Source organism: Sturnira hondurensis, unplaced genomic scaffold (genome assembly GCF_014824575.4).
Source record: "Sturnira hondurensis isolate 20B ecotype Veracruz unplaced genomic scaffold, ASM1482457v3 Scaffold0000880, whole genome shotgun sequence".
In the NCBI taxonomy this organism is placed as follows: Eukaryota; Metazoa; Chordata; class Mammalia; order Chiroptera; family Phyllostomidae; genus Sturnira; species Sturnira hondurensis.
Window position 1 is genome coordinate 7,153,531 of NW_028073511.1, and position 13,326 is coordinate 7,166,856.

Below are 13,326 nucleotides of genomic sequence, written 5' to 3' on the forward strand. Positions count from 1 at the left end.
TGGTGAAAAAAAAAAGCAACAGTCATTCCTGTTAGCCCAGATAGGGGAGTGTTTGATCATGTTTGTAGGTTGGACATGTTCACATTTCACCTCTGTTTCAATATGACTGTAGATCTTGCTTTTGTCATGATTTAGCATGGCCCTAGGATGTTTTATGTTTCAGTCATCTATAAACTGATACAGTTTACATCAGTTACCGGATAACTACAATGCCAAGCTGATCATGCCTGTCCCGGCAGATCATCACTGTCAGGACCACTTTTCCCTTTCTCACTATTAAGATATTGTCACTGTGATAGATAAGCCCTCCCTTGCCTTGGCAAACACACACAATCAGCCCATCAACAATTCCTAATAATCAGCAATACTTAGTACCTAATACAATAATGACCATCATCCTTTTCCACAAGCAGAAAACAAGGAAAAGTAATACGAGTACTTTTTTAAAAGCTTCTGAAAAAAAATAAGTGAGTCTAAATATCCCAAGACAACTAGACAAAAATAAAAGATGGGTCCTTACAATGGGTATTGAAAGGAAAGATAGTTCTGTGAGTACTGAGTGATGTGGGAAGATGTTATAGAGGGCAGCACCTGGGCGGGCTTCAAAATTAATTGAATTTGGAGAAGAAAATAATAAGGGGGTGGACCTTTCATGTGAGGAGAACCACACTAACTCCAAAGAGGATGAGTGTGGGCCCCGTTAACCACTGGAACACAGGGCAGGCAGTGGGGGCAGCAGCCAAGACCAGACCACCCTTAGGGCTGACGGAACATGGAGACGGGGGAGTCCATGAGGAGAGGGAGAAGGAGATTGGCTTTCGCACTGGGCCAAACCTAGTCCAAAAGACTCGCTGTGGTCCCAAAGTAACACCACAGCAGACAAAAATAACTGTCTAAACACATCATCACCATCAACAAGTCTTGCAGAGAGAAGCTGGCTTATCCTCACAAACAAAGAGCTCGGAGCAATGAAATCTAGGACAAGACAGAGACCCCGTTGCCAGAATCTGAAGGTGGGGACTGGTTCTTGGAAACCTAGGGCAGTTTGGTAGTAAATTTGTCAATGAGGCTGGAACTCCTTACAACATCTCTTTCATTTAAAGTTTGGATCAATTCTAGAGAATAGGATGGGACTGAACTACAGGCAGGAGTCAAGAGCCCCAGGCGGAGAAGTAAAGGGCTGGAAACACTGGCGCCTGGCGCAGGTCTGAAGTTTGAATCTCAACTCCTCTACTTACTAGCTCGATGTCGTTGAATAAATAAATCACTTCATTCCTCTTTACCTAGCAGTTCATACTTTACAGAGGCAAATATAAAAATGGGCTTGAATAAATGAATCACTTAAAATGATAAATTTAAAAGGGTTTTAAAGGATTTTAAACCATTTACCATCCTTTACCATGATCTGTAAATTCAGGATCATGGTAATATGTCATACATTGTTGTGAAAATGGAATACCCTAATTCTCATAAAGCGTTTGACTCAGTGTCTGGCCTCACCAAATTTTAGCCATCGTCATCGTCATCGTCATCGTCATCGTCATCTCCTGTGTTATCATCATCAAAAAGAGGAGAAAGCTCTAAGAAAGGGGTCAGCAAATCATGACTTCCAGGTCGGACGCTGCCTTCACATGTTTTTCTACGTAAAGGTTGATTGGATCACAGCTCATTCATTTCCATGTTGTCGGTGGCTGCTTCCCCTACAACAGCAGGCGGTAGTTCCAATGGACCTCAAGACCCACCCAGCTGAAAATGTTATCTGTTCCTTTCCGAGAAAAGTTTGCTGATTTCTGGTCTAAGGCAAGAGAAGTCAAATGACTGTGGCTATATTGGAAGCTATGAAGACTCCCATGTGAACAGAGCACAGGGTGACATAGGAAATAGCAAGAAAAATATGTACAGGTAAGTTGAAGTGCGTAATTTGGGGCAGGAGGCAGCACAAAATAAAAATACAGGCCCCCTTGATTAAAAAGTGTTAAGAATTTCAAGAGGACGACAGCAGACCATTAAACCAGGCATGGAAACCTTCTGCACAGGTCACACTGCTCTGTCTCTGGAGTATAGAAAGCTGTGCAGTTAAAGTGTTGAGGGAACGGCACATACAAGAATAGCCACAGGGCAGCTAAGTTGATCTGAGTGTGTTTCCTGCACAAATGGAAGAATGTGCAAGGGGCTGAAATATGGGAATTCTGTGAAACTAAAACTCATGAATTACTTGATTAGTCCAAAAGTGGAAAAATGATCACAAACGCAAAAAGATGGGTGGGTTAGCCCTGGCTGGTGTAGCTTAGTGCATTGAGCTCAGGCCTGCACACCAGAGGATTGTGGTTCGATTCCCAGTCAGGGCACATGCCTGGGTTGCAGGCCAGTTCCCAGCAGGGAACTCATGAGAGGCAGCCATACATTGATATTTCTCTCCCTCTCTCCTTCCCTTCCCTTCTAAAGATACATAAATAAAAAAGATAGGTGGGTTGCTTTAGTTTTAACACTCTTGTGACAGTCCATGGAGAAGAAGTTGGGTGTGTAAATAAGTCTTCTGCAACCCATATTGTGAAAAATTAGATAGGTAGGTAGATAGATAGATAGATAGATAGATATGATGCAATGTGGTATTAGAAGCTTTCCAATGTTACTGTATTTTTTTTTAAATCTACAGATTAAAGGAAGATGCTTTTTTGCAGGAGAATGAGTGTCCAGGTGCCAACAGGCCAATTTCATGTGTGATCACAGAGCCAAAGTCCCATGGTGAGGTAGGTCCCCACACGGGGATCTGGACAACTGTGGACCCTCAAGGGTTTCTGTGACTCGCTGATGTGGTGTTGGTCTATGAGGGATCCAAACTGCCAGGCATGGAGATTCCTCCAGGGATTGACGAGGTGACAGACTCCCCTGATAAATTAATTTGTGCTAAGGTGCTAATGGCCTATAATTCTCTGGCTACTTTCAGATAATGTCGATGGGGCCAGTTTCTTTAGTCTGGAGGCCACAGTTGTCCTGTGTCTCTGCCAGCCTGTTTCTCCCCGTCCCTGTCTTCTATGCTATACACTGGCTATTCCCTCTCTGCACTGGGACAATCTCAAATTGTTCCACCAAAGAGGAACTGAAAATAATAGCAACCAACGCTGCTTACCATAGTCTAAGACAGTGATCCTCAAAGAGTTATCTGGGACCAGCAGCACCAGCATCACCCCAGGAAATTGTTTAAAATGCAAATTCTCAGGCCTGCACCAGATCCATTGACTCAGGAACTCAGCTTGGGCCCCAGAAACCTATGTTATCACCAGACTTTCAGGGGATTCTGACACTTGCTAAAGCTTGAGACCACCAGCATAAGTGCTTCACTTACATCAACACATCTAATTTTCACAGGAGCACTCTGACGTCAGTAAAGATTGACTCCATTTTATAGATGAGGAAACGGAAGCACAAGAAGTTGAAGCAACTTGACAGAGGTATGAAGGGGGTGCACAGCAGAGCTGGGCTTTGAGTCCGGGGAGACCGGCTCAGCACACAACCGCAGCTGTCTAACGCACCTCCGCGTGTTGTGCACCTCTGCTCTGTTACCTCATGAGTCAGTGCTTCTGCGAAGCCGTTTGCGAGCCCAGTGCCTCAAACGTCACCATATCAAGTCCCCATATCACCTTCTACTCTTAGAATGCTTGTGTTTTCCTGTCATTCTTTCCCCAGTACCTAGTACCTATACTGTCACAGGCAAAATGTAGTATATGATGAAAGAAGAATAACTGATGAATTGATCAGTGTGAAAAAATAAATGTTTTGATTCAAAAGTAACTTGGGTAGTATTTTCCAGAGGGCTTTAAGAACAATCAGCTTCCAGAATCCTAACTTCCTCCTACTTAATCGGAGTCCGAGAAGGGGGCCCAGGAGCCTGTATTGTAACGAGTGGAAACAAAAATAAGAACCAGGTTTAAGAAAATACCATTCCTGATAGACTGACTCCGCACACAGAGAAGCCTTGCCCTAACTGGCACTGGTGACTTCAGAGTTTGACATTACTGAGGTGAGGGCATAAATGGAGAAAGGGGGGCTCTATGGACCCTTAGCATCCTACCCTATGGGAGTTGCTAAGCCTGTGGCCAACACTTCCCGGAAGAAAGCCTGAACGCACTCCGAATTTAGGCACATTATTTGCTATTACTTGAATAAAATCAATAAAAGGAATGCCTGCATTTGGTACATTCAGCAAGCTGCACATGGTACCTTTTTTTACCCCTGGAACAGGCAGTCCTCAGCATATGTATGTATACACACACACACACATACACACACATATATGTCATATTAGAAAAATGTATTTGTAAGTTGAGTTGTTTGGAACCAGAAGCATTTTCCCACAGAAGTAATATTAGAAAAGAGGGTTCCATTCCTCTGCCAAAACACAAAACCTGATTTAGAACACTCTGTCTCAGAAATAGTGGTTCAGATGGCCTACATGGGCGTCCATGGGAAATACGACTGGGACCTGCCTCCCCCAGCTCAGAACTGGGGATTATGGGAGCACAGTGACTGCTGGGTCAGACCGGGTTGTGGCAGCATCAAGGACATGGCCTGACTCTCCTCCCTCCCTCAACTCCCAGCCCGCACCCCACCTCACCCACATATACACAATTTAATGGCTACCGGTCACTTGATAGCAAGACAAAAGTGTCACTCAAGGAATACTACTTGGGATCCAGTGGAACCTTTACCCCCTTCACCTGTGTGGTCAGGCGCTGCCCCAGACCTGAGTTCCCCAGATCAGGATGGACCATCAACAGGGCTTGTACCCTCGCCTCTGATACCATTTTATCTAGATTTTGGAAGTATTATACAACCTGTATAATTCTAACTTCAGGACAACGGCAACTGCCTTCCCTAGAATGCCTAGAATAATATTTTGGAATAAGAGCCATAAACAAAATTGCAGCTAAAAGACTGTAAAAAAGAGAATTAAATTTCCAGTTTTTCCTTGGCCATTAATTACTAGTGGTATGCTATCAGGTTAGGCTCTGTGAACCTCAGTTTCCTGATTTTTAAAATGTTGGGGAAGGAGAATGGTTTATAAAATCTATGCTCTTTCTGGATCTAATATTCTAGAATTCAATGGTTCCCTCTGCTTCCTTGTAAAAAGATTCGCCAGTCTGCCAGCTGTTCTACCTTTTCCATACTTGGCAGTGAAATACAGAAAACTCATCTCATCTCAGGCCCTGAGATGCACCACGAAGAATAAAGGCTGAAAAATTACAGATTATTTCAGTTGTATTAAATTAAATTTATTTTACTTAATTCTCACTTGCCCACAGCCAAACTTCACTTGGTCAATAGCTTACTGAGTTTAAGCCCTGTACTCACAGAGGCGTTCAGACATTTCTCAGCACACAGCAAATTAAAGGTCCAAGGGGTAAAATAATAATGATGATGTGGCAATAATCATAGTGGTAATTATTAGAATTTTGACATGGAAGGCAAAAAGAGGAAAGAATAATAATTTATGAGAATTTGAAGTTATTTCAGAGAAAAGGCTTTAAAATGAATCAACACAAATTTAACGTGCACCGTCATGTTAAAGACTCGACTCTAACTCAGAGCAGAATACATTGTTTCTTCTCTAGAATGCCCTTTCCCAAAGGTCATACTATCTAGGGGAAAAGAAGTAAGGGGACGTGGTTATTAATACCCAGTTGTGGTTTGGGACTGGTGATATCTGATAGACGTCAAGCCCAGCGACTCCATGTCAGCTGTTAGGGTGGTGCGTCCCTGTCTGCTGGGGGTGTGCCTGGAGCTGGCCTGAGGAACCCCAAGAAGACCCAGTGAGCCTCCTCTGCCTGCCATGTATCTTCAGTAAGATTCAGTTCTCCGACCTGGAAAAAAACAGAAACTTTTATTTTCACTCCCTTAGGAAAAAGAAAGCCAAGTTAAAACAAATAAAACAAAAACAAAAAAATTCCCAAATATTACACAACAAAAATTTCTCAAACCCCAACATCTTCTTGGTCAGCTACATAAGATAGGGGCTCCTGGCTGGGTGGGTCAGTTGGTTGGAGCATAGTCCCATACACCAAAACATTGCAGGTTCAATCCCTGGTCAGGGCTCATACAGGAGGCAACCAATCCATGCTTCTCTCTCACATTGATATTTGTTCTCTCTCTCTCTCTCTCTCTCTCTTTCTCTTTCTTCACCCCCGCCATGTCTCTCCATCCCTCCCTTCCTCTCTCTCTAAAAAAAAATCAATAAAAATATATCCTAAGCCCTGGCTGGTATAGCTCAGTGGATTGAGCACGGGCCTGCAAACCACATGATCGCGGTTCGATTCCCACTCAGGGCACATGCCAGGGTTGCAGGCCAATTTCCAGCAGGGGACTCATGAGAGGCAACCATACATTGATATTTCTCTCCCTTTCTCCTTCCCTTCCCCTCTAAAGATAAATAAAAATAAATAAAATCTTTAAAATATATATATCCTTTGGTGAGATTTTTTTAAGTGTTTGGAGTCGAGCAAAAAGAAAGTCTAGTTCTAGAATCTTTGGAATTGCATTGGTTTGAGAAACAATGATTTAATTTAAATGATAATATTTTATAGGCTTTATATTCACTGTGTTTCAAACTCTGTGCTGCGTGTTTTATATTCATTTTTTAATTCAACCCTTAAGACAACCTAGTGAAGTGTATATTATATTGTTTCCATTTTGTGTAGTAAGCACTTATATTCCCATTCATAGAAGAAACAAGTCAGAAGAGAATGAGCATATGGTCCAGAAAAAGGCAGGTGTGCATATGCCCCAACCCCAGTCACACAAACAACCCAGTGCACCTGTAAAGAGCCTCAGGTTAAAATCCTTGCTCCACCACAGCCTGTGTCTTAAAGGAAGTTACTCAGCTTTCTCATCTATAAAATGGGAATAAAAATAATGGCTACCTTTCAGGCTTGTTATAGGTTTTCAGTGAGACCCTGCACATAGCTATTTAGAACGGTACCTGTGGACAGTAATATTCAATGACTATCAGGCTGGACTTTCACCTGGGCCGGCAGCTCCCTGTTTTCCCACACACCAGAAGCCTGCCTACATCTGGGAAGACTGCAAGGACCACATAAAGCCTAAGGACAAAAAATGAAGACCAGGACTCTCAAAACAATTCATTCTTATTCCCAAAGTCTAGGCCTTGATCCTCAATGGGGTCTCTGGACCAGCAGCATCAGCATCACCTGGGATCTTGTTAAAGATGCAGAGGGCCAGGCCCCACATCAGAACTCCTGAATCAGATTGTGCATTTTAACAAGATCCCAGGTGATTCGTATTCATATTGAATTTGGGAAGCTCTGCTCTCAGGCACTGACGGAAGAGCAGCTCTCTATGGCCCTCTGATGGTGCACGCCCGGAGGCTCCTTTGCCCTCAGATTTCAGGAGACAGGAGGAACTTGTAGTGTCCACAACATTCCAGGATGCTGGGCCTTTCTCTGCCTTTCCCATTTTGCTCTTATTAGTTCAGAATGTCCCTATTATCTGAGACTCAACTCAAGCATCAGGAAGACTCCTCCTATCTGCCCTCTTCCTGTTTCAAGAGCAAATTTATCACTTCCACCTTTGTTTTGCTATTGAAGTTAGGACAAATGCTACAAATATTCACACTTAGACTGTAATCGGGATAGGAAATATGTCTTATAAAGACACATGAACACACAATACACACACACACAACCTGTATATTGCTAAAATGAAAGTTGCAGGAAAGAATCCTTTTACTTACAATGGACTCAGATATTCTTCAACATTACTGTGTTCTATTTCATGGAGCGCATGCTCCATGGGTCATAACCGGCAATTTGTAAAACCTCGCACACTGGTATGCTTTCAGAGGAACGGCAGCACTAGATTGGTGATTCAGTTTCCTGTCTATCACCAGTTATAGCTGTAGAGGACATGATCTAAGATGGGCATGTAAAGAGACAGAGCATTCTGTTAAACAACAATGAGTGGACAAATGAAGCTTGTTTTCTTGGCCTGACACCACTCCACCCCTTAACTCCTCAGTCCCACTGCCTTAATTAATGGAAAAATAATATTATTATGTAATAATTTATTGTGTCATAATTTATCAGCCACTAACCAAAACTATAAACCTATACAATCGATCTTTAGGCTCTCCATAGGAATTTTCAAATGAAAAGTTGATCTCTAGACTATTGTGTTGAATGAAAGCAAAGAAAAAAATTGTGAGCTTAAATAATAGTGTAGTTTTAATGGAATACTACGCAGCAGAAAGAAAGAAGAAGCTCCTACCCTTCACAACAGCATGGATGGAACTAGAGAGCATTATGCTAAGTGAAATAAGCCAAGGAGGTAAGGGACAAACAACATATGATCTCACGTATAAGTGGACCCTAGTCAACAAAACAAATAACCAAGCAAAATACAACCAGAGACATTGAAATTACGAATAAACTGACAGTAACCAGAGGGGAGATGGGAGGGAGTAATGGGGGGAATAGGGGATGGGTTTTCAGGAACTACTATAAAAGACACATGGACAAAACCAAGAGGAGGTGGAAGCAAAGGATGGGGGTGAGGATGGCTGGGGCTGCGGGAAGTGGTGGGGAGAAAATGCAGACAACTGCAATTGAACAACAATAAAATAATTTTTTCAAAAAAGATAAAAAGGTAAAGCTTCCAGTTATAAAATAAATAAGTTCTAGAAATGTAATGCATAGCACGGTGATTATAGTTAATAACACTGTATTATATATTTGAAAAATACTAAGAGAGTAGATCTTAAAAATTCTCATCATAAAAATACAATGTGATGAATGTTAATGAGACATGTTGTGGTGATTGTTTTGCAACATATACAAATATCAAATCATTATGTAGAACACCTGAAACTAATACAATGTTGTGTGCCAATTATGTCTCACTTTAAAAGGATAAGTAAGTACTAGGGATGTAATGTACAATGTGATGACTATGGTTAATACTTTTGTATGGTATATTTACAAGTTGTTAAGACAGCAGGTCCTAACAGTATTTATCATTAGGACAAAACATCTTTTCTTTTTCTTTTTTTGTATCTATATGAGATGTTAACTCAATTTTATTTCACAATATATGTAAGTCAAATCATTTGCTGTACACCTTAAACTTATATAGTATGTCCATTATATCTCAGTAAAAGTAGAAAACAAAGAATAGTGTAGTTTTATTTATTTTGGATATTTAGTCATTGCTGTTCATGCCAATATTTTATCAGTCTTCCCACTGTAAATTAAAGGGAGCTCGAGTCACTGTAGCTGGGACGCATTTAGAATGTCCCGCAGCAGGGAGACGCCAGCCTGCCATTTGAACCTTTCCCTGGTACTGTGCCAGTTCACCTCTGTTGTTTCTTTCAACAACTTTGCTCTTCCAGCTGAGATCCCTGGTGGGTAAAAATGATGACCAACCACATTCATTTATCATTTATATCCAGGGTTGGACATGACACTCTAGCACATAAGCAGGGAGGGAGTTTGACCTTCAGGAAGGTGTCCCGACCTTCAGTTCTGGTTCTGCAAGTCACACGACCCCTGCATGCTGCCCTCTTTCATGATAAGAAATGGGTGGAAAACTCAAAGATCTGGCAAATAAGACTGGAAGGAACAACAGTCTTACTGTCACTACAACACAATAATAAAGCAAGCCACCTAATAATTTTTCACATCTTTGCAGCTTATTTTCAAATATTGCATTTATATGTACCACTTGAGAATCTGACTACCTGGGTTCTAATCATGGCTCTGAGAAGTTCAGTGACAGGAGTGTCCCCTGTTTTCTAGATATAAAGTGGAGATGATAATGGTCCCCACCTCACAGAGTTTTTGTGAGGAAAAAATAAAATGGTGTCTATGAACCACTCAGAATTGTGCCTGACACATAGTAAGAGTTTAGTAAGTGCTGGCTATTTTTAAGATTATTATTATTATCCACAGAAACTGTGATCACATATATTATTATTTTTCTACTACATTTAAACACTTAAAGTAATGAAAACTCTTCAAATTCAATGTTACACATATTAAGTAAGGTGTAGTACCCTGGACTGGATCCTGGAACAAATAAGGATGTTAGTAGAAAAACTGGTAATATCTGAGTAGAGTCTGTAGTTTAGTTAATTTAGTATCAAAGCTGATGTCTTAGTTTTGACGAATGTATGAAGGTTGTGTAAAATGTTCTCACTAGGAAAACTGAGTGAAGAGTGTATAGGAACTCTCTTTACTACCTGCAACTTTTCAATAAATCTAAAATTATTCCAAAATACAAAGTTTATTTTTAAAAATGCTGTGCACAGCTGTTGAGTATGTGGCAATGATAGAGTTGTGCTAGGCACCATGACATCCTAAAGATAAGGAAAGTGTGACCGTCTTCCAAGACCCTACCATCTTATTCTGAGAGGAGGATGGCGACGAGCTTACTATAAACTGACCAGAATATAGTAAATGTTCTAACAGAACTGGAAATAAACTCTCCTCAGCCTGATATTAAGGACCAGCTTCACACTGACCCTTGTTCTCCATGATTAAATGGAAAACGCATTAATAAATTAATGTGCTTCACAATCACCACCTCCTAGAGCATCACCCAGGCCTGGCTGGTATTGAAGAGGTAGAATTCCTTCCATGTGAGTGGTGCCATCTGATTCCTGACTAATGCAGGTATAAGCTCTATTTATTTACTGATTTTTTATAGACAGTGGAGTGTGGGAGAAAGAGCATGGACCTCATAATCAGCAAAACTGAGATCACACCTAGTTTCTCACCAACTTGGGCATGTTCACTGAGACTCATTTTCCCCTGTAAAATGGGAGAAACAATACTAAACTTGTTGGCTGGTATAATAATCAAGTGCTCAAATGAGATAATGTCAATAGGCAGGTTTTATTATTATTGCTACTATTAGAAATTATTTGCTAGGCGGGTGCCCTGGCAACCAGACTCAAGTACCTATTCAATTGTCAAGTGCTCACTTCACTTGTCTAAAACTTTACTTTAGAGGGTCCAGGACTGCTTTACCAAAGGAGAGAATGGAAACCCTGGGGCGGGGGGGGGGGAGCTGGCATAGATTAAGGGTTAATTTCATATGTTTTAAAAGCTTAGAGCCAATTGACCTGGATTTAATTTCTAGACTTTCTATTTACCGCCTTGCTACCTGTGTGCCTTAGGGAAACCAATTTAACCTCTGATGCCTCTGTTTCCCTATCTGTAAAATGTGATGAAAGCAGCATTATGAGGAATTCACACAGGCACAGTCTCTAGAATAGTGCTTAGAATATATATGGCACTCAATACTATCACAGTGAGCTATTAATACTCAATGAGCATTTCCTCTTTTCTTAGATGTTCAGCATCCTGTGTGATTTGGATATGGGGATACACGATGCTCAGAGAATAGGAGACTCTTTCTTCCAGAACCAGGGGTGAACCAGGACTGGTATGGGTATGTGGCTGAGTGTGGCCAATGGAACCTAAAGGAAAATATGCTGGTAGCTTCTAGGGAATCCTTTTCATGTCCAATGCTGTCATGAGGGGTTGTGACAGCAGCCACCACGTGGCCTTGAAAGGAGCCAGAAGAACTGTAGAGAGGCCACCTCAGAGCCCAGACATCACTGAGCTGTGGAACTGTCCACCTTTGGACTTCTTGTTGTGTGAGATAATAAATTTGCTGATTGTTTCAGCCACTTTTAGCAGGTTTCCTTTTACTTGTAGCCAAAAGCAACCTAACTAATATTGGAAGTCAGGGAGAGTGAGCTTCGAGTATCATTATTCCCCGCATTATGCATGAAGAAACTAAGTGTCGGAGAAGTTAAAGTGATTTTTCCACAGTGCTACACAACTGATAAAGAGAAGAGAGTCAGAAGGGGGTGAATAAAAGACTTTTATCTCTTTCCATTGAACTTCTTCTTGGCCCGTTATTTTATTCAAAAAATATGCATTGGGTCTGCCAGACACTCTCATAGACCCTGTGGCATTTTCTGGCTTCAGGGTGTGGGTGGAGCTTCCAGAAGGCAGAGCAGGGCGAGCGTCTGTCTGGGGGCTGCCGCTGCCCAGGGAGAGGTCTGCCACTAGATAACCGAGGGACGAGTCTTCAGTGAGGCAAAGTGTTTCCAAGAGGTCTGAGTGGAGAATTTTGTTTCCCACATATTTGAAAAATCAGAGTCCACAGCTGTTTAGCAATTAATTATTAAAACCAGTCTGACGAGATACTTGATTTGATGCCAACATATCTTTGGAACATAAAAAGACAGGATGGGAAAGAACCAGTCACCAAGTGTAAGCTCTTTCCTTCCTTTCTCAGTGTAGAGTGCTTTGCTGTATCTCTATCTTTAAAAATAACTTAGATTTTCCAGCCTACTTATAGCTCTTCATCTTACTCATTCTTTTATTTATTCAACGAATATTCTAAAGTAGCTACTATTTCCTAATCAAGATGGGGAGGACGGTTAATATAAGCATCCACTCATAATTAAAACCAAGCATAATGATATCACAACAGCTATGATTTCTTGAGGCTCTTGATATATGTTGTTGTTATCCCTCTGATGCATTTTTCAGAGTTCGTACAATTATTTTCAAAATTATGGCTGAGGAAAAAATGTTTCACAAAAGTAAAAGCAATTTTCCAGAGTTACACAGCCAGTCAAGTGTGGATCAAGGTTTGAACTCAAGTCATTCAAACTGCAAAGGCAGAACTTGTCCAGCACGAAAGTGGTTAGTATAGCAAAGAGAGGTGGTTGGGGGACAAAATCTTTGAAATACTGGGATTGGAGTAAGAGGTCTGAAAAGAGAGTGAAGCTCAGTCATAGATAGAACCCAGCACAGGCTCTGCAATGGAAATGAGAGATGTGTGGAGGGTGGGAAAGAAGTGAGTCTGAGAGGAGGAGCAAAAGGACAGGAAGAGGGGCCTCCATGAGGAGCGGTAAGCTAAGGCAGTGAGCCAGAGTTAACCCAGCTGATCACAGTGGAATTTCAGTTGCTTTATAGAGAGAGCGAGCCCATTCCTCCCCCTGAGAGACAGAAGAAAGAAGGCAAAGTAGAAGGATCCCCCAGAGAGGGTAGCTGCCTTACCAGCAACTCAAGGACCCAAGAGCGTCCAAAGCCATGAGTTCTCTGTCCAACATAAATTAGTTGCCAGCACTTAATATGGAGATTTCTCATGAAAGTCTACATTTTTAGGGTCTGTTGGAAACAAATCAGAATATCTTGTTTTGGTCTTCTGGAGCTCTCCCGAGTAGGTAACCTGAGCTAACAATGGCCACCGTCTAGCTTGGCAATAAGCCCGCCCAGGCCATGCAGTTTCCCT